General features: G+C 42.1%; 1 protein-coding gene across 1 annotated transcript in view; it reads left to right on the top strand.

Moving 5' to 3' along the window:
* LOC308072157 (uncharacterized protein) overlaps positions 1 to 22,854 on the top strand; it is a 145,508-nt gene continuing 122,654 nt past the window's right edge. The window contains exon 1 of the transcript XR_013931550.1: positions 1 to 22,636. The gene's annotated coding sequence lies outside the window, so the exon portion shown is untranslated. The remainder of the gene's footprint in view (positions 22,637 to 22,854) is intronic.

The raw sequence follows: 22,854 nt of genomic DNA, 5'->3' as shown, positions 1-22,854 counted from the left end.
AGGATTCTGGCCCTTCATTTTCCTTCCCTTTTAAGAGGAGGAGAGTGACCTGAAGTTCTCTTCTAGCTAAGTAGTACAAAGTAAATGGATTTTAAAGTAGAGATACATTTTTGAAGATATTTTTACTTTAGATTCTTTTGCTTCAGAAACAAGGTGTTTGTTTTTTTTGGGTTTTTTTTTCCTTCAAGGTACCAGACTGCTTGAATTTCCCTTATTGCTTGCTGTTTGTCGTATCATGGAGGAGGAAGCTTTCCCACGCCATAATCTTTGCTCAATGTTTCTGTCAGTCCTGCTTCTGTGATCCCTTTCTTTTAGAAAGCTTTTTAACAAAGTGGTCTTTAGACGTCTAGTTTTTTAGCCAGCTTTGTTACTTGGGCCAGGAGCCTTATGTTGTTGACTCATCGCTTATGAAGAAGATACTTAACTGCAAAAACCCTGATGCATTCTTGGTAACTCAACCCATAGCCTCGTATTTACATAGATCAGTTCAACCGTAGAGGGAGTTCTTGTAATTTTCCAAACTGGAAAATAAACTAAAATAATACTTTGTGTATCTAGTAGCTTTAGTTAATTGACTAGTTTGGTCTAGAATAGTTTGCATCCCTACTGTATATTATTGCTCATAAACTGGTAACACAGACAGTCTGTGTGTCCCCAGCTTTGTGCTGGACATTTGTACCTGGACTATCTGAGACTCAAATTGCCTTTACGTGTGTAGGAATCTGCAGTGTTTGTTTATTTCTGCTTTTGGTCCAGCAAGTCTATTAGAGCAAACTGGAGTATTCCTTTAGATTCTTCTCCAGTCCTAATGTAATTTGAATTCTTTATCTAATTGCAGTCAGAACGTAAGTATCAAAAGAAGAAATGTGGAGAAAATCAGCTCATCTATCCATGATTTTAAATAGATTTTCCAACAGATTTTGGTACAGCTCGGTCCTGAATTGAGAATGGGAGAAATTAACTGACCTCCATAAACCTTCAGAGGGGCATGGCAGAAGTAAGTTCTGTGGAGAACAAAGACATTTCTCCAGTACATCCTAGCTAATCTTCACACCTAAGAAATTTTGGGACTGATGTGACACCCCCCCCCCCCACCCCCCCCTGCTGCTTTCACGCCTAGGTAACTATTAATTTCACCAGGGTGAGGTCAAGAAATTCTTGAAGCACAGAGCAGGTCCGTAACCAAATGTTTATAAGGGCTCCAAGGTTAGTGGTGTCCAGGGCATAAAAACACTTTGAGAAGTCTTTGATAAAATATTCATGTCTTTCCCCCCCTAAGCTGCTATTAAGAAAAGTGGGCTTTTTCTGCCTGATGGAGAAACCTGGTCACAGTTATCCATGCCTTTGACACCTTGACACTGTATTATGTTATTGCCACACTCTCCATACAGGGCTGTGGGCTGAGACCCTTGGAAACTGGAGCTGGTGCACAATGTGAAGCTTCATGCCAAGAACACTTCAGATCAGCTCTGCTGGTTGTTAATAAGTTCCTGGGCAGAATTCAAGGTGTTAGTTGGACCCAAAAGGTTACCCAGGAGGCTGCTTCCCTTCCTGCAGCGCAGCACTTGCAACTGGGATCAGCCAGAGATACTTGACCTCAGCTTTGGAATTCACTTCCCAAATCCATCCACCTGGGCTGGGGTCTGTCAAAAGTTAGTGTGTGCTGTAAGCTCAGCTTGTCTGCCAGATGACTTGGTAGGGATGGTATGAGATACTGATACTGCTTTATGCTGGTGGTGGTGTGTAATTTTACTTACTGGTGAGTGTTGTTTGGTTTTTTTTCTTTCTTTTACCTCCCTTTTTACCCTAGAAAGAACAGTTCATTGTTTTTGAAATGATAGTATAACTACAGTTTGTACCTGCAATCATGTGGCTGGAGCTGAGGCATTGCCAACTGCATTTTAATTAATTACATTTGTGATTCTGTTGAAATCAATGGGAGTGTATGACTCATTCCCTGGTACTAGGATTTATTCCTCTGAGCAAAACTTTTGAGATCAGATAAGAATCAATAAAGAAGTTCTATGTAAAGATGGATGAGATCAGAAAACCCTTCTTACTTAACCCTTAAAGACTTCTCTTTAAGACAGATCAGTGACGTGCGTTACAAAGCTGAAATGTCAGTTGGAGAAAACAAAGCAAGGGCAAGGTGATAGTAGAAGGGGAAGCAAAATCCATGTTGATGTTTGTCATGCAGTCTGCTTTATTCTCAGCTCATTAAATGAGGTGCAGAAGAGGGGAAGCTGCAAAAAGATGGGATGTGCTTGACCTTGATTTCTGATGGAGAGAGGTAGTACATGCAGTTACAGTTCTGTAGCACAGAGCACACAGCTTGTAAGCTGAGCAGACTCGTGCTCAGCACAGATGTGAGGTGCTGTGCCGTGATCTCACAGGGCGCATCAAGGAAATTAAAGCTGGAAAGCCAAACCAAACCTGGGAGATTTGGCCATCTAAGTAATCATGCGTGGCTGTGGTGTGCCCTTTGAGAAAAAGTGCCTGCAAAAATATTTTTAGGTTTGTAGTAGTGTAGTCTATAAACAGGTAGAAATGGTGGCAAATTAATTTATTGTGTTTACCACTGGAAACAATAATACAAATAACAATACATAGCTATTTTGAATGGGACACCCAGGAGAAGTCCAACGACCTGATTCAGGAAAGATCTGTTGCTTCTCCGTTTGTTTCGCCTCAAGCTGTCAGGAAAGGGAGAATAAGACGTTAGAAAGCTGAGGGTATGTATAAATCCCTGGGCTGGAGCATTTTATTTGCCAGTGGCTCATCCCTAATATTATTTGGCTATAGACCAAAGTTCCTATCTGATAAGACAGGATGTAAAACTGTGAGTAATTCATCCACCAAACAGCACAAGCCAGATTTTTCTGGTTTTGCGTGTATAAACAATCTGTCCCTGCATTTTTATTCCCATCTGTTTAGACGGATCCCAAATTTAGGTGTTGCTCTATGTGGTCATCTACAGGAGAGAGGCACTGCACCCCCAGTGAACTCCATGGGCCTCCCACCCACAGACCCCCGAAAGCACCAGGTCCCAGTGCAGCACATTCCTTCAATATGTCAGATGCTTGATCAGCCCAAACTTAATCTTTTTCTGCTTTCAGCCTCCCAGCTACGGGGATATAGCTGTTTCAGGCAACCTGTAAAACTGCCTCTCCTTAAAGCCCTTACGTAGTCACACAGTGAACAAGCCCCACACATCTGTCATGACAAAAAGCTTTTCTTCAGAAGTAGAGCCACCCCTATGTACTCATAATTTTTCTAAACGGTGTGTTCATTGCCAGTAAAGAACTTTTTTCCCCTAGGAAAATGCATGTCCCAGCTCTAATAAGTTTATTTGTAAGTCTGATTGACATATGATGGGACAAAGTTAGAGTGACAGTGAGTGTTACATTGATGTGAAATTTTACACCATATCTGGACATAGTATATACTTGGTTTATGATCCAGCTGGGCATGCTTGTTAGTTATTGTTGAGGTCAATCAAAGTGTAATTGTAACATAGGGAAAGACGGTCCCAGGGCTACAAAGATTTGTTTCCAACAGCTGCTATTCATTATTCATTAAACTCTACCTTCTGGTTTTGAAATTAATAACCCTTGGCCTTCTAACAAGGCATCAGACTTTAAGAATATAGATGTAAAAATCAAAGATGCGCTAGTTTCATCCCCAAATAAGTGAGAGCACAAAGCACTTTAGCTAGCAATCGTAGTTGGCTGCAGCACTTGGTATTTCTGCTTGTGGAAAACCAGATGTGAGTTAATTAACCTGAAATTTACAGGCACTGTATGCTGGATGTGAGAGAACTGACTGGTGTACAATAAACCCCAGACTTATGGAAGTCAGGGGGAACGCTCAAAACTTCAGTGAAATAAAATCTCATAAAAATTAAGGCGAAGTACAGTATCACAAGTCTACAATGGGGGAATATCAGATTAAATAGAGTTTATACAGATTGGCACTTGTACACCAGCGGTGTTCCAACATCCATTTGCCATTGTTTGTCCAAAGTATAGCACAGGCTTTGGCTCGGGACAATGGCGGAAGGAGGCATGTGATGTTTCTGTCCCACAAATCCCATTCCTGTGTCCCCATGAACATCGCTGCACTGAGATGGCACACAGGAAAGGTCCCGGGACAGCTTCGGAGCGTGGCTGGGGACAGGGACTGCTCGGCTGCTGAGTGCCAGCTCTGCAGCCCTGCCGAGCTTCTGTGAGGCTTCATTTGTTGCTGCTGAAGAGCAGCTGCAGGAGGAGCTGGGTACCGCCGGTGCAGTCCGGCTGAGCTTGTTTGACAAACAGTGGTGTTTTGGGAGTGTTTTCTGTAGCTGGGCGAGAGATGTGTTTTTTGATTCCGTAAACCACAGAAAGAAAACAGCGATATCTGTGAGTAATCTGCTTGAATGAAAGCTGTAATTTTTGAATTGCAATGTTAGTTGTCATGTCCACTGCAAATTTCTAAACTCTGCAGCAGTTAGTGACTACCGCTTCAACTGGTCTCAGAACAAAGCAGCCAAGCATATGGCCATCATTGTTATTATGGGATTAAAAGTAAAGTTATGTAATTAGCTTCAAGAAAACTTCATGACAGGCATATAGCATATATCTATATATTTGTAAAGAAAAAAAATTATATATTTACCTTTTTCAATAGATATAAATCAGCCTCTCAGCAGTGTAAGTTCCGGTGTGGGATCCAGCGCTCTAAAACCGATCTAATGAGGGTGAGGGGAAGACGTTCTCTTTGAATTCTACACTACCAAACCTCCACTGGAATAGATAAAAATTTTCTGGAGTTCATGACTAGACAACACCATCTTTGTTGAGATTTCTACTGTTGTGAGATGCCCACCTGCTTGAAGGGCAGTCCCCTTTCACCGCAACATTCTACCTGTACATTGGTGGTGGGTGACTGTGGTAGGACTCATTACTCCCTCAGAGATATCCTGCCTTCCAGATGTCTTGCACACCATCACTGAGTAGTGGAATTTTAAACCCTGTGTATAGGAACAGGCCCTATGTCTCTTTTTCCAAAACATTGAAATATTCCGTATTGGCAAGAAACAAACTTGTGATGCTTACCATTGCCCTTCAACAGTTATTACAAGTTTTAACAAATTCTAATAGCAAGCACCTCAAATTGTGCTGATGTTTCTTCTTGAGTTTTACATCAAAATCTGTGGAAAACCTTTTTCAGTTGACTTCAGAGGATGCTGCTTCCAGCCCGGGCAGGTGCAGGCACGTTTTTGCCATTTCCTTGCTTTGTATTAGCCCTTTGTGATGACACTGTGGCTCAGACTTCAGGGTAGTGTTCTGAGGCTGGGTGTCTGAGGGCAGGCCGTCTGTGGAAAATATGATTACACTAAGTGTGAGGCATGATCATAAGACCAGTAACTATAATAGTATATCATAAAGTGAATTAAAATTGGTCTAAGAGTGTTAACACAGCCATCTCTCTCCCCTCTGAATCAGCCTCTCATATCCTTTTCTTTCTTGTGTAAATTCCACTACTTATTCACGTGGGGTGCATTAAACCATCACTAAATGTTACATTTATGACATGTTTTTAAGCAAACATTGGAATATCCATCACACATGAGCATGTTTCCTCAGCTCTGCCGGCCTTGTTGGGCAGCTTATCTACTGTTCTTCCTAAGTCTGACCTTTCATGTTTAGTTACTTTAAAGACACTAGAAAACCAACTATCTACCCAATTTCCTCGTAGCTTGGGGGTAAGGTTAAAATATCATGTAGCTACCGTATGTTTGACATTATACAGCCACAACTGATAAGCAAATATTTTCTTTTTAAATACACAGTACATTTTGCAAGAGTACATAACAAGTATTCTCATTTTTATTCTTTGTCCTGGAGAAGGCCTGGTGTTGTTAAATATAAAACGTTGCCACTGGTGTTTTTCTTACTAAATCTGTTCACATCAATTGTTTCTGCCTACCCCATATTTCAAAGCAAAATGATGGGGAAAGGTCATATAGATTGCCCTTCTCTTCAGTTCTCAGCTTAAGGGTGTCCTGTTTGTAATTAAGGAACGATTTCTTTTGTGATGGTAGTCAAGAAAATTTTCTTTCTTTCTCTTTCTCTTTTTTTCACATCATATTTGGAAAGGTATGTGGAAGCCAGGGAACAGTTAATGCAATTGGAAGATTTGTTGCTACAGAGGTGATTTGCTTTATTTTTTTGAGAAAATCTGAAACAGCTTCTGTGTTGTGTATTCAAATTTAAATCCATACACTATCAGCAGTGAATTTGGAGGTAAAGGGCTGAATGGGAAGGTTTTGATTGCAAGGCCATCTGGCGTTATTATGAAAAACGTTTTTGAATGCTTAAAAGAAACCTAAACCACATTTGCTCAGTAGGTGCTGACTCCAATGAAATTGAACCATCTTGGTGCAGCTTTGTTTTCTGACTGTTGGAAAGACTGTGGGAAAATCAGCTATTTCTATACTGATGAGGTGGCTGTGGCTGAGAATCATGATTTTAAGGGAAAAAATGTGCAATGGAATGTCTGGCATGTTGAAGCAAAATATTTTAAAATTGTAACTTTTTTTTTAAACTTCTTGTGAGATTCATGCAAGATGTACCTTTTTAGAAGACCAGAGAGAGATAATCAATATGTTGTTGCTCCAGTCTGGTCCTAGAGAGATATGCTGAAGAAAGACAAAACCTATTTGCCGTCACAGAATGGTCCGAAAGCATTTGTGCAGTACAGAGAAATATGTTTCTAGAGAGTACGGAGACTGGTATTACTCGGGTCAATCTCCTGAAGGCTGAGTTTTTAGATTTCTGTGAAACTCAATTTGTTTGCCTGCTTTTCTTAAAGGCTGTGTGCTGTGTTTGCTTACAGGCTTCACTGCTTGGATGGAACCGAAGGGATTAGCAATGGGATGTAAGGGCTTTTCTATCTAGGTCAGGCAGGATTTAGCACTGACTGAAAATGACACTAGTTGTTTAGTATTCTGGATCAAATGTACAGTGGCCGGATTCATAGCAGTCTGGGTCATCTGAGGTCATAGTGCAGCTCAAGTTGAGAAAACATCACCAAAGCCGAAGCGGCATTTTCAGACTGCTAAGCAGGGAAGAACAGCACCGAATATTCCCACGCAAGGTTTCATTCATATATATTCCCTCTTCCTTTTTGAGGCTGAATGCTTTATTCCTAGATGCCACATGTAATGCATTTACAAGCTAGGAAAGCATGCATCAGGCTAGGCATAAATCTGATGAATTGTTTTTAGTTTGAATTCTGGAATCTGAATTGCTTTGTCACTGCTCTGAATCAAGAGTCTGTTTCTGAGGTTGTCAGCAGGTTCAAAAGGTCCTCCTTTAGGATTTAGGGGGGAAGATATTTTTTGTCTTTTCATTTTGTGTAAGATTTTTTTTCAACGTAAAAAAAAAAATTAGGAATGAAAAGTCTAAATATCCCATTCAACCAATGTGGATATAGAGAGCCCCGATCACTTCAAATTACTTGAATTCACCTTAAACTCAGTGGACTCTTTTCCACAGACGATGAGAGTTGTGGTGAAACAGGTGGCAGGCGGGTTCTTTGGGTTTCCCACCATATGATGCTGGAGCTCCTGCCACAGGCACGGTCTCTCATCCACCCAGTGGGCTGTGATGGGAAAGCAAAGTCAAGCAGGAAAAGAAAGGGAAGGTGGAGTCAATGAAATGCTAATTTTCCTTGTGTGTGTTTCTACCCTTCCCTTTCCTTTGCTCAGCAGAGAAGGGAATTGGAAAGAAAAAGGAACCGGTTTCTGCGTTGGCACCAAGGACCCACCTGTGTGGCAGTTTGGTACCTTGTGGAAGGCAGGTGCTGTTTGCCCCTTGCTGCTAAGTTGGGTTACTTGGGTCGTGTGTGTGGGAGAAGACTCAAGCTGCAGTGTGCTGGGTGACAGCAAACAGCCAAAAATCAAATGAATGGGGATTTAAATTTTGTTATCTGACTTCTACGTGCCAAACCGGGGGTATCCACCATGCTTGTTGCTGTAGTATCTGAGCAACTGTAATTCATTTCTTTTTTGAAATCGTGGAGCCCCAGTTCAAGGCCTTTGTTTTGTATTGGCAAAGCAGTTCAGCCATGCAAAAATTAGACTTCTAAGTTTCATTTGGCAGAGAAGTATGGGACCTTCTCTGTAACTGAGATCTCTTTCATGTCACGCGACAACAGGCTGCGGTGACTTTGCAGGCGCAGACACGCTGAGCTGTGTTGGTGGAGTGTTTCCTGTTCCAGGCAGAACGAGATGTTGTAAATCTTCATTCTCTCTGTGATAAATTGCGTGTTAATGAAGATAGAACTTGCTTTGATATGAAACCAGGTTAAAAGAAGAATTCTTCTGATGAGAAAAACCCAGAGATAGTGAAAACAGCAAATTAGGATACAGGGGAAATGATGGATCCTGGCAAGGAATTTTTGTGTGGACAGTGACAAATTTTGTACAGATATACTTGAATATTTTTAATGTTTGAGTTAAGATCTAAGGGGTGCATTTATGAGCTCCTGGTACAGATAATTACTGAAAAATTTGACGCTGAATTTTGAGCACAAGATGGATTTCACTATAAGCACACCTCTTCAGTTCCCATAAAACACAGCCCTCTCTCTGTATGTGCAGTCTGTCTTGCCTTATTCCACAAAAAGGGCCTGCAAATGAGTGACTAAAAGGTAGACGGGATGATTCACCCAAAAATGCTGTCTGCGGGGTTCACTTTGATGCTCTCACCAGTCTCATGTGCAGTGTGTCAAGAAATGAGGTCTCATGTTAGCTGATTTCTGTGTTCTCAGTTTGACTGCCCACTGCATTATTCCTCTTTTATATTGAGGTAACACCATGGGAGGGACCTCCAAGATTTTAATCTCTGTGTTTCATCGAGGCATTTATTAAGCACCCAGTCATCTTATTAACTGAGTGTCTTTCAGCCCTGTGCATGAGGCTGGCAACTCTGATGAGGTTTGCCCTTGTGTATCCTCTGCATCTTCAGGCCAAATCATTCAGAGCTTGGTAGTATACACAAAATTTCTTGATACCTTCAGATTGGTCACACGTGTCCTAGCATAAAGCACACTGAAATAACTAGGGACTTCACTACAGACTGGAAGGTCACCTTCAGTAACAATTATTCCATTTTTACAGCTCACCTTCAGTCACAATCAGGCTGCACATTTTTGTGTTGCTTTCATTTCTCCCTCTGATATTGGATGTTTTAGGAAGGTAAACCCTGGACTCATCTATCATTGTGTCAAATGTTGAACATCAGACCCGTACTTGAATTATCAGTTGCATGTGGATTACGTTACCTGTCTCTGTTCTGATCTGTTTCTGTTTTCCATATGATACAGCTGGTGTAGGGTTTTTTATCATACAAAAGCTGTAACCTGGAAGAACCAACATTAATTTCCTCTGGAGCCTTATGAAAAGTATCAAGGGTGCGCCTGACTTGTGGTGACAGAGCTTTTCAGCATACTCTGAGAAAGAACTGCTTCTGGGCACACATGGCAGCCAGATATAACTTAGACGCATAGCAGCGTACATATAGTGCTAGTTCATTAACTTTCCCTTTGTGAATCTGCTAACCAGATAGTTTACTAGCACTTTTAATGTACCATCACGTGTCTGGGATCAGATACTAGTAATACCCAGCTGCAGATCAGGCTGAGTTTCCATAGGACCTCAAACAATAGTGATTAGGTGAAAGCTTAATATCTTTAGCATCTTATAAACCCTCTGTCTCATATTTTACATTAGGCATTCATGAAAGGGAAGACAGAATAAATTACTCTATGTAAAATGCATCCGGAAGCATAAAATAATCCTGTAATTCCCAGTATTATCCCTAATAGGGTGACCCTAGAACCAGTGATGAAATGGAGCAACAAGGTCACTGCATGCCAGGGTTCAATAAAATCTTCCATGGCTGCTTTTCTGCAATATCTAACCAAACAAATTGAAAGCAATTTGAAAAACTCTTGAAAGTAGTCTTTGTTCTGAAGGGATTAGGAGCCCACAGATGAGTATGATGTTCCTCAGCCTCCGTGAAAAAGAAGCTTTGCTGAGACAGCCTCAAATCACTGCAAAGAAATCAGTGTAATTCAGGAACCTGGGGTCTGTTTCATCAGTTCCCAGGTGCAGTGCAGCAGATATTGGGTATGATTAAGAAATGGTGCAAGGGAACTTGGAATGGACCCTGCATGGGCAGCTGATTGAAGAAGCTCTTGGAAGGAACATTATCTGGGCTAGGTGTCTGGGAAAAGGAGAGTAGCTTCTTGGAGTTACCTTTATCTTCCATCCAGAGCTGTGGCAAAGGTGCAAGGTGACTCTCTGAGAAGGGATTGCAGCCTTGCAGCGGTCCTCAGGTGGAGTGCTTGCACCCTGGCCTAATGAGCCACCTGCTTGTGGCTCCTGTGTGGTGTCAGCTCTGCAGCCGAGACCTCTTCATGATGGCTGTGTTTTTCTCTTTTTGTGTGGGACAGGTACTGCCAGCAGGAGCTGACAGATGAACAGGTAATGGGGAAAGTGGTTGATGTGAAGGCTCAGCTGATGTTCAGCTGGTCCCGTGCCCACAGCTGCGCATGGAGGAGGTGGGTGCCTGTGGCCCTCTGGTTCTTGGGATCCTGGGATGACTGTCACAGAGGGGCCAGCCGCTGGGACAACGGTAGTCTGATGGGCAGGCCACCAAAAGCTCGGTGGCACATGCCCTGAGCTGAGAGAGGAGTCTCTGAAACCAAGAAAACTTGTTTTGTGCTTTCTCTTTGCAGACAAAAGATAGGTACCAGCAGAACGTAACTGATCACAAGGTGTTTGCTTATAGATTAGTGGCTGGTGATGCCTGGTGCTTAGTACCACCTAGTTCTTGAAACCACTCCCTGTTTGTTCTTCCCATAGGATCCTAGGAGAATGGGTAAACAAGAATTTCTTGTTCCCACTGGAGTAGACTATGAATGTAGGAGGACTTTCTATGATTTTCTCTGGAAAGGAACTGTGGTTGAGACATATGGTCTTTTAATTTGGAGAAATCTTATATTTTCCAGGGTGCTTGCCATAAGTCAGGGAGAGTTTGGGCTCACGGGACAGATGGGTGGGTGGAAAAGCTGTTTTTTGTTTGGGGTTGTTTTATTTCTTTTTTCCCTCCAGTTTGGGCTCTGACACACAATGTTTCATTCTGTTGTTTGAGATTTTGCCACTAAAACCTTGGGAAGAAAGGAACCTTCTTCCCCATTGCAAGACTGGTATTGTTTGGGATACCCTGCTGGGCTTCTGAAGAGAAGTGATGACAGACACTCTGCAACAGACGTAAAAACCAGCTCTGGAATCTGAACAGCACATCAAGCATGTGAGCAAAAGCTACGCTGACTTGTGTGTGTCTTCATCATTGCCTGCCAGTTGCAGAACAGGCTATGTAAGTATAGCACTGTCAGTGCTTCTTGGGAGAACTGGCTGCTTTGAATAATTGAAGAGAAACGTGAAAGATAATTTACGACAATGAAATGTGTAATAGTAACAGTGCAGTTTCTGGAAAAACAATGCAACGTGGGGATATGGAGATCTGAGCTGTAAAAGCCTGTAAGTCAGTCAGATAAACCACCAGGGATTCCCTCGTACCGTAGTGAGAAAATTCCCAGTCCTCAGTACGGATGTGAGATGTCTGCGCCCAGTCAGAAAGAGCTGAGCCCCTTAGACAATTATAATTAGATCGTTAAAGTTTAATGCCTGGCTGTATCATTAACTCTATATTGTAATAATAAAAGGGTGGTGAGAACCTCCAGTAAAAGAGCCAGATGATGTGCTATTCCCAACCTGTGATTCCTGGGGATTATGGGCATAGTTGCAGCCAACACACAGCACAGTTCCCATGTGAACAGATCTGGTTTCAAAATCACCGCTATGAAATAAACACGAGACTTTTAGGCAAGTGAGCTCTCACCCAGTTTGGTTTGACAGCAGGGAGTGATTCCTTAAACATTCCCGGTGCTGCAGGGCCCAAGAGGATGTTGTGCTCTGACCTTGCCTCACCTGAGAGCAAAAGATGGCCGAGTAGCTACGTTCATGGCAACAGAAGAGTGGGAGCAGAGAAACAGCGCAGGTCTAACGTGGTTAACCCAGGCTTGGTTAATCAAGGGCTGCCTGGGGCATAGGGAGGCAGCCCTGAAGCAGGGGGGTCGGCAGCAGCTGCTTTCACTCCCCACAGCAAAGGGAGCTGTGTCTGCTAGATCTACCCATAGTGAAGGAAGAGGAACCTTAGCCTAGTATATCTCATTTGATCAAACAGTAAAATTGGTACTTAGCACACCTGAAAATGCTTGTCAGAATCCTATTTTTCTGTTTTCCTGTTTCTAGCTTGATAACCTTGCATACTTACAAGTTCTACAGGGGTTAATACATTGGAACTACCTTGGGGATAGAAGTATTTGGAAGCACTGGAATTCCTGTTTCTCCAAGTGTGAGTGGATGTTATCTGTTCGTGTCTGACTGTGTCTTTGATATCTTCAGATGGAAGGTGATGGTGACGCCCCAAGCTGTTTCATGCCAGCCATATATCACCATTCTGGCACCAGTCCTCCTTTGACATCTGACCTGAGTACTATCAGTTGCAGTACATTCAGTTCCCTAAAAAGCCAGCTTTTTGCTGTAGGGAACACCATTTCCTGTAGCTCCTGGCAGACCCAAGGGGCCAGGGAACTCACTGGGCAGGGCTCTCCCCCCAGGACTGTCTGAAATCCTTGTTTCCACTGTAGTAGGGGCCCTCTTTGCCCATATGTGGCTTGCACCTTTGAGGGTAGCTCAGCCTTGCACAGGGGACAGGATGGACAGCACTCATTGAATGAATGAATATTCGGTGTCTCACTTGGTTATTCCATGGGTTTTGCCAGGTCTTCTGGGTCATATAAGTTTCCAATGTATCCTTTATATATAAAGCTCTCTCTTTTTGTGGACTTTTCTATAGTGCTGATCATGAAGCTATCTGAGACTTTCATATCAATGCATTAATTTTTAATTTGCCTGTGTGAGGTGAGGAAATGGCCCAAAAGAGCAGTAGAGGGGATTTAGTCTGCAACAGGGACGTTGAGAGGCTCCAATCATTTCAGCTGGTTTTGAGAGACATTAGCACTTTAGACAAATCTGGTTCAGACTCCCACTGCATGGTGAGACTCCCAGAATTGGAGACCATCTGTGAGAAGCTGGGAGTACCTGAGCTTTTATTTTATTTTATTAAGTTTATTTTCCCCACTGTCTTCAGCTGGAATGCATTCAAACCTACTGGTCAAACCCAGGTCATCTTGTGGACCAAACCACTTTGAGTGCTCAAGGTGACAGCCTTAATACTCTGATTTTTTTATAACATATACTCTTTTTAGTGTGATTCCTTGGGAGCTCTGCAGAACCCCCTTCTCCCTAGACATTCATGATGTAGTCTCCCATGCAATCAGTCAACAGGTCTGAACTGTTAGAGCCAAGCACAAGCCTGACTCAGGAATGGGCTCTCAGACTGAAGATGTCACAGTCTTTCTGAAAACTTGGGAGGGACTCCCTAAGAGCACCAGATTGCGAGGAAAAATCAGTACAGGAGATCCCGTTCTCACGATGATAGTAGTAGCTGAAAAGTTCATTTTGCTAGTGGGATTCCCATTTAAATGCAAACAGGGGAGGGCTTGTGATTCCTGACTGAGGTCTAATGGCATATAGGAGTGGGATATTTCTTTGAACATGATCTTGATAATAACATTTACTAAGCCCTGTTTGGCTAGACTTACAAAATAACCTCTGCCAGTTGATATCACCTGGACCACTGGAATTTTTGCCCTACATTTTACAATTAACTACTCACTGTATGTTTTTTTTTTCTTTTTGAAAATTGCAGAACTATTTTTTTATTCATACTGAAGGATATAAAGACATAAGGAAAAACTTTGCTTTTTCTCCAGCCCCCATTATTTAATGCAAACAGTTTTGTCTGAGAACATTTCCACTGAGGCCCAGTAACTTGGTCCTGACTATGCTTTTAAGCCATATTTCATCTAATGTTGGGAGGGAGTGTACTTCTCTGCTGCTTTATAGTTTGAGCTCATAAAGAAAAAAGACTGAGCTTTTCTTGCTGACAGAGTACTTTGGAAATTTAGGGTTTGGGGTTTATATTTTTAATATTACCATCCCATGAAAGTAAATAGATAATTAAGACTTTTTTTTTTTTTTTTTTTTTTTTAATGGGGGAAGAAACAGCAAGGGAGGATGAGAGAGGTCCAGATGTCAGTCTGACAACCAGCAGTCTCTTGAAAGCGGCACTGTGGTGGGCAGTTTCGGTATGGTGATTTGTTTGATCTATTATAAAATCCTCTACACCAGTGTGTAGCTACCACCCACTTGTATTTATTATGCAGTTTTATTTTTGCTTGGTAATATTTTTCTTGTGTTTATTTTAAAAGGTCTACATTTTGTGGTGACAGTCTCCCATTTTCCAAATTAACTGCTAGCAGATGTTGCTGTGTGGTGTGAAGCACACACAGCAGCCTAAACCGCCAAGGTCTGGATACTGGCTTAGAAAAAAACTACCTTTGTGCTATTCAAGCAAGTTTCAGGAGTGTCTATAATATGCTTATGTAGAATCTTGTTCAGAAAATACATTACTGTTGTTTTTGTAGCATTTAGATGGCTTTAGTGTTTGGAATTACAGCTGAAACCTAACAAGTCTGTACCATGGTTTATGAAATATCATTTGAGCAGTGTTATTTAGAAAAGGATTAGCTACTGATACATTATATACAGGGGAATGCAGGTAAGTAATACTTGGAGCTACAACTACCCAGTATTGTCCCTTATAAAATCCTTGCTACTGTCGCACCTGGCTGCTAAACCTTACCTTTTGGAGCTAAAAGCTTCAGTGCGAGCAGAGCGCTTTGAGTACGCTGCTTTTGAAACTGTTGCTGAAAATGAGATTGAGAAATGGGGGTTTGTGCTTTTCCTTTTGGATTAAGGTATTGCAATTTGGCTGGGGCATTGTCCTGTGGCCAAGGATGTGCTTTTTTTTTTGCTGCATCTGTGAAATTTCATCTGGTTTTGGACAAATCATGCATTTGTGAGAAGCTGAGGTTGCATATGTTGTAGAGTGACTTGCTACTCATCAGGGCCGTTTGTATATTATGCTACAATTGCTCATCCAGGGAACTAGGCGAGTTATAAGCACTCGCTGTTCTCCATGCCTGGTGTGAGTAGGACAAGACGGGGAAAGAAAGGGTATGATAGTGAGCGTGTAGTTCACTGCCTAACTTGTTGCCAGACTGCTCAGGAGGACGCGTGGCTGGGGTGGCTGTGGCTCCATCAAGGCAGGTTTTTAAGATCTGTTTGTGCGAGTGTGTTAGGAACGACGCAGGTATAGTTGGTTCTGCATTAGGGCAGGGAGGTGGACTAGAAAACCTTTAAAGTTTCCTTTCAGATCTACCATTCTCTGTCTAAGCCTTGCTCTGTAGCCTCCCTCAAAGCAATTGGCAAGTTACCCGGTGAGATACGTTACTGCAGAAGGGCTGCCCACTAGATGTCAGTGGAACTTCACTGAAATAAGATTCAAAAAGCCTTTTCTGGTCGGTCGTTAAAGAGGTGATGTACAGGTGAGCATCAGCACTGTGCTTGCAGCCCGCTCAGCACCGCGCCTGGGCTAAGGCTTGTTCTGCTTCTCCATGGGCATCCCACGCTGACCTGAGGAACGGAGCCATCCCTGGGCTTCTGTGTGGTGGCCAATACCTCACACAAGTTTAACACCCGAAAACGAGACTGTTTCGTGTTAAGGTTTTGAAGAGTCTGTGGATGGGTACAGTAATGCTTTTTGGGATTAGCACTGTGTGAGCACGTTAGAACAAATGCCTTTCTTGTTGTAAAAGTATTTCAATGGTGATCTATTTGCTGGGATTGCTAAGGATTTTATTTTCTTACCTTCTTTCTTATTTTCACAACAGCTATTTCTGCATTTTATTCTAAGACAAAACTCTGTGATGGTAAGGAATATGCAGACTTCTGTATGCTTTTTCGCTTTAAAAAAAAGCTGTGAAGAGGACCTGAATGGCCTTGTTATTGAAGTTACTGAAGTTGTTGAAGAGGACCTTGTTATGGCCTAATAATCTTGTTAAAGGAGCGTTATCACAAAGGTGGCAGGTAAACAGAAGTTGGTCTTCACCAGTGTTTTTAATGCATAAGTTGGATGAATTATATCTGCTTTATTTCACTTGACCTACTAGAGGTCCCTCCAGTTAAATCACCTGTAGTTGGCCTACAGTTGACCCTTTGTTGACTTATTTAACCATCTGCCTAGTTTTCAGAACAGGTTATGAGCATTCAGACTTAAATCAGTCCTTGAAAAGGTCCTGTCATTAGGCAATAAGGCTCATAGCTGATAATCTGCCCGTCACATAATATGAACACAGATGACAATCACTTACCTCTTTTATGTCATAAGGCTGAAATTGCCTGAAATGAGGAAGAAAGCCATTATTTAATCAATGGAATTGCGTCAATTGAGTAAAATTTGTCTCTAGTGTAAACAAATGGAATGTCTTTGCACTCTGTGAAAACAAGACAAAATTACTTGCAGATCTTGCAGATCGAAAAACATAGGAAGTGGGCTTGTAGGCTGACACATTCAGGGTTTCAGAGTATGCATTTAAAATAATTATCCAGATTACACTGGATTACTTAATATATTTTTTGCATCATGTGTATACACTTTTATATTTGAAACAATAAAAGCAGTATTAGTCTTTTTTTAGTCATGTTTGATTATTTGAGAAATTCCTTAGAACAATGCGAGATTACTACTGATAAATGTATTTGTTAAATAAGAAAATGTCAAAACCCAGTTTTAACTTCTGAAGATGAATTGAAGAGCAGTCATTAGTGTGTTGCAAGACACAGAAGGTTTTGGTACATATACATATAAGAGACTTGATGTGAGAGAATGATCTTCTATTAAAAAAAAATAAAATTAAATTTCCTCCTTGTAGCCTCATGCATATATAATAGCAGAACACAATAAAGAATTAAGAAATTTCTAGATTCATGCATTTACCCAAGTACCCCGTTTTTAGTACTATGAACACTCAATATTTAGTGGCTGCCTCCTGGAGAACAATTTATATGTGAAATAAACAGAAGCTGCGTAGGGTGTTGGGATACCAGCCTGCAGGTATTTTGCATATCTTTAAGTTGTCCACAGGTCCAATGGGAGAAAATGTGGGTGTGTTAAAGATGTATGTTTCTAATCTGTAAACATTGTGATTTGCTTGCTAAAGTAAATTTTGTTTGCAGTTTTGTAAATGACCTAAAGTGACCAGCTGGAGTAAAATCAATAATGTGTTGAATTGAGAAGTTGATCTTGCATTCTAGAGGCAGCAGGTATGCCTATGTAAGTCATCCTCATTGATTCAGGAACTGGGATTGCTCCACAGAGAAGTTTGCAGGAAGAAGCTGGTCTGGGAACCAGGTATTTAATTTTTATTTTTTTTTAAAGCTCCTTTTGTGGCCTTTTGGAGATAATGTTGGATGATTGAAATAAACACTGTGGGAAAGGTAAGAAACTCTGGGTTTAATGTGTAGATCTTGATTCAAGAACCTTCTAGGACAGCCCGTTTACTCAATGAATGCCCAAAGAACCAAGCTGAAAGGCATTTAATAATTTCGGCACTTCATAGGACTGGTCTGTAACTGTGACGTGATAGCTGACAGGCAAAAGGTAGAGGGGTGGGCAAAATTTCAGCACCAAAGATCACAGAAAAGATATAGTAAATATGCGGTGCGTTAGTCCTCCCCTTTCTCTTCTTTGAGCTGTCTAGAGGTTAGGAAGGGATTTTGAAGGAGCAGTGTCCGCAGCAGGGAAGGAGCTATCAGCTGAAGGAGTCTGGACCTCACTGCTATGGTGTCCCCTTCTGCCATGCTCTGGGCCAGGCTCTGACTTGAGGAAGCAGAGTCCCCTGCTTTTGTGCTAGCTCTGCGTGCATCAGTGTGAGGATGCAAGATGTAACTGTGGTCCCTGTACAGGTGGGATCAACTGCCTACTGTCTTCTTCATCTGTCAAGTTACGCCACCTGGAAGAGAGCACTTGGAAGATGCTGGGCTGCATCTTTTCCCTAATTGTCATTAGGGAGCAGTGGTTGTGGTGGTGTTTTCCTCTCAGCTTTGTTTCGGGAAGATAAAAGGAGAACGAAATGGCATGTTGGTGGAGCTGGAGATCTGGAATCAGAGCCGTTGGTTCTGCCTTTGACCCTGCCAATGCACAGGAGCTGCAAATTATGAACCAAAGTTACGGAAGAAACAGGGGTTCCTTGCTGCCCCAAAGTGTTGGGTCTGGATTTCTGACAATGCATGGAGAATGAGCTTGTCACCATGTGATGCCTAGGGGTCTCCTCTTCATGTGCAGTAGTAACTCTTGTGCTCTCTCCCTGTGCCATGGAGCTTAGCCTTCCGCAGAGGGCTTTGAACTTGAAACTCCTTTGGTTTATTTGAACATGACGTCTACAGGTCTCTCCCACATCTGTCTTTGCCACAGCCCTAAAGTCACCGTCTGGCTAAACAACAGTCGGCAAGTTTTTTTGCCACTGGGGTTCCTCTATAGCTGTTTATCCACAGGAGCCAGAGTTTCTGTATTTCCACGCTGGCAACTTGAACTGGACCAGAGCTCAGACTCTGCAGGTGGCCTCTTGCAGCGGGGTGCATTTCCCGTTTTATGGTGGGGGTATAAACTAAGGGCAAATTTTATGGGGAGGAGAAATGGTTTGTCCAGCTGAAAACAGAATGGAAGGGTGTGAGTGGGGAGGCTTTGGGTAGCAGGGTCTGTAAATCCTGGGGGACAGTTCATATTATTCTAGATTTTGAGAAATCAGCAGGAAGGCAACTGCCAGCTCTGGTTTCATTAGGGTGGTGCTCCCTGAAACACCCTTGGCAGTTGCTTTCACATACAGGTCAGTGTAATGATAAAGTTCACTTCCTTTCATTGGAGGGATTGCTTTGGATATCTGAATATATATATGGATATATTTATTCAGAAATGCCTGACATAGTAGCTGATAAAGAAAACACTATGCTGGATTTTCATAAAATAAATATAATTGATAGCCAGTAATCAAGCGACGTTTCTGTATTTGTTTGAGAACTGGATTCCTACCACTTCTAATTTCATGCTCTAGGGTCTTGTTTTCCTCCTTTTGTCATTCCAGAGAATTTGTTCCCTTTTAACTGAAATAAAAAGAAGTGCTCCTTATTCTTACACTCTGCGTAGTAAAGCACGCTTAAGCAGCAAGGTAGAGAAATCTGCACCTTGAGAGAGTATCATGTTGTACTGAGACTTCTGAGAGATTAGCTTTTGAAGAACCTCTTTGTTTTTATTCTGAATATGATCCAGTCCTGGGGATTTAATTTTCTTCTCCAGATCATTATGTTTGCATGTTTTCTTATCAGAGGAGGAATAAGTTTAGGGCATGAGCCTGTAAATCTGTTTTCACATAATTCATTAAGAGTCACGTGGTACTGGTGCCATTAAAGGGAAAGATACTGTTTATCTTTTAATTTTGCAGTGACATCTAGTCCTTTCAATATGGTTTTCATCTTTAGAGCTCAGTGCATTATTCTGGTTTCCCACACTACAATTGTTCAGGGATTGGCAGGTCTGTGAATAAACCTCACATAAATTTTGTTCTCTTTCTGCTCGGTCACTCTCCCTTCTGCGTCTCCTTACAGTGCCCATCATCCAACCAAGTCAAGCTGCCTTCAGTAGTGCAAGATTGGCTCTTTGCTAGATAGCCTTGGGTGAACAGAGGAGCAGAAATTTAGCAGGATCTTGTAAATCATTTGGGTTTTCTCTCAAGTCAGCCAACTTTCTATGTTCAGAGGCCAGATAATTATCCTTTTGTTCAAAAGAATGTCCTTATCCATTTTCCATAAAGAGATCTGAAGAGTTTATTGCTTCCATGTTGTGATCTCTTAGCAGTTGCTGAGGTTTATGAATGACTTTATCATTTATGAAAATGCTATGGAGTGCTCTGTGGGATTTGCAGAAAAAAGTTTCTGGTTTTCTCCTCTTTTTTTTTCTCGGTTACACTCTGAATATCCCAGGGAGTGGTTTCAGCTGTGTTCAGAACCACAACCTGTAAGAAATGATACCATGCTGGTGTGTCGTGGCAGCCAGGCGCAGTGTGACCATGGAGAATTGTCCCATGTGTGCCATGTATGAAGCACACTACTCATGGTTAGGGCAGTTGCTATCTTTGTGGGGACAGACAAAGCCTGATTCTGCTTGCACAAGCTGAAGTCACTTTTGGCTCTGCAGAGGGGAGGAACAGGACCAAAGTCAGTTTTGAAAGTGGATTTGAAAGCTGTGTCTAGTTCACTTAAATGCCCTTCTTGTCAGGAGTTTGAGCGTTAAGGGATGAAAAGTGGAGTGATTCTTTAAGGTCTTCATCTTCCATGTCCATCTCCTGTTGACGTTGATGGGGAGTGGGCTCACAAGACAAAACCAGTAAATGTGGCCTCCAAGGATGACTACAGCTGTGATTTCCCAAGCCTTTGTATCCTACTGGGAAACTTTCAGACAAAAAGGTAAAAAGCTTCCTATTGCCAAAGGTTCAAATGCTGTATTTAAAAGGAGCTTGCTCCAGGTTTCTAAAGGCAGCTGATCAAAGCGTGTCTTTGTGCGGGAAGCACAATGCGCTTCACATGCACCCAAATTAAGTTGCTTTCCTGTAGCAGCAGCAGCATGACTGAGTGCTAGCCTGTGCTTCCCAGGAAGCCTGCTTGCCCTGTTGTTCCTCTTCTCTGAATGAGCAGCTCTCAGCAGGCAGCTGCTGCTGCTCTTCTAATCAGGTTGATTTTAGGTAAGCTTAGTGTAAAGAGTGGGACTGCATTATAACTATGGAGAAGAAAGTGCCAAGGTTTTTTGAGTGCTTGTAAATTTAGTTGTAGCAGCTGCAAAGGCTAGAGGAACTGTGGCCTGTCAGTCCAGGAGCTGGGGCTCCTGTTTGGTAGTGTCTGCTCAGCTCTGACAGAAGTGTGCAAATACCCTGCTTGAGGCAGAGGAGCTGTGTTCCAAAGACAGCTTTTGGGCTGGGTCTGAAATCTTAATTTTTGTAGATCTGTCACAGTTCCTGCTAGAATTGACAGGAGATGCAGGTGCCAATATTGCTGAATAGCAAGATTTGATTCAAGTTGGATGCTCTTGGTTTCAAGCTGGCAGTTGAAAATGCTGTTTCAAAGTGTCTGTGCATATCTCTTGAAGGTGTGGGATGCTGTCAGGCTTGGCTGGCTGACTGGTATTTGCCAGTGTGTTTTAAGACCCCTCAGAGGTTTAAACAACTGGACGTTCCTGTTGTTATTAACAATCCTAAGGTATTTATTTTGTGATAACTTGGGCTGTATTTTATTCAGAGCAGCTCAACCTGCCTTCCAACATCTATGAGTTATGGTTTGATTCCTTGCCAGTCATTTCTCCAAAACCTTGGTGCTCTAGATTTTGCTTTGTTCAGTTAGACAGCCTGAGCTCTTCTGGCCTTGGGGGCAGCGGGCGGAAACATGCGACATTACATCCCACAAATGGTATCAAGTTTACAGTGTGAGGGTCTGCTTTACCTCTGTTTCAGTTCACGCTGCCATAACCCCATTTATTTCAACACAGCAGATCTGGAATAATACAGGTGATAGAAACGTAGACAAAAATGCCTGATGGCAAAAATTCCTCCGCTGCATTAAAGTTAGGTGGCCAGTATACTGAGATCCATCTTTATTGCTTGCATATTTTATTGTGTTTAAAATGATGATTAAGGGAGATCTGAAAGTAAGGTAAAAAATATGGAATGCTTGAATTCATTAAGAGCCAGAGGAAATTCATTAAAATGTGCTTTGCAGCCCCAGGCCAGTTCCCTACCTGTTCTGCAGAAACACAAGCTGACCGCCTTCCTTGACTCTCTCCTTGCCCCCACCCTCACTCCCCCTTCCCGGCTTTCACCTCCTGATTAGTCCTGTTGTTTCTCTATTAATAAACCTGGCTGCGTGTCCATCCACAAACACTTTTGTGATGTGCCTTGTCCGGCAAACAGATGCTGTTGAATTTCTTCTGATCTCTTTTCCTGATGAATCTCTTCATTGTCCGTATTGTTACAGACACGATTCAAGATTCTTCAGCTTATTTCCTGGTTTCTTTTCAAAATGGGATAGGGATGATGATTTATTACTTGCATGATGTTAGGCCTAAAAAACCCTTCCTGGGCTCTTACTCAGTTGTTCCAGGGGCTATATAAAACCAGAACAAAGGCAACGTGTGTGCATAATGCATACTTTTTAACAGGTTATTCTAGAAAGGCAGGGATTCTCCTCAACTGTGAGACAAATTCTCTTCTGTTCAACTCCGTTAGCTGTATACCAGGATTGAAAAATCTGATCATTGCCATTTAACAGTTGATGCTCTTCATGCTGTCTGTAATAACTTCAGTGATAAGAACGATTAAATGAGAGCTTGCCTGTTGCAAGAGGTCGTATTTCAGAGGATAACTTGATAATTAATTTTTCCTGAAAAGAACGCTATGTCTTATTTGTTTCCCCTGCAGGAAATTCTGGTTCATCAAGGCCTGATCTGCTGCTTAGGTAAGTTTGGGTTTCACAGGAGAATGAAAGACTGGACATTGGGACGTTCCAAGAAGATTTTGCAGGAGCTTAATGTAACCTGAGCCAATTTAGCAAATATTATTTGTATTTATTTTTCACATCTAGCTTTCTAAGGCATAATTAACTGCTTCTAGCAGTTCTTGCTTGTATAGAAGTTTCCAGTTGTTTGGAAGCTTTTTCTACCGAAAATCTTTAGG

Source organism: Falco punctatus (assembly GCF_963210335.1).
Source record: "Falco punctatus genome assembly, chromosome: 12".
Lineage (NCBI taxonomy): Eukaryota > Metazoa > Chordata > Aves > Falconiformes > Falconidae > Falco > Falco punctatus.
This window is presented reverse-complemented; position numbering and strand designations above follow the sequence as displayed.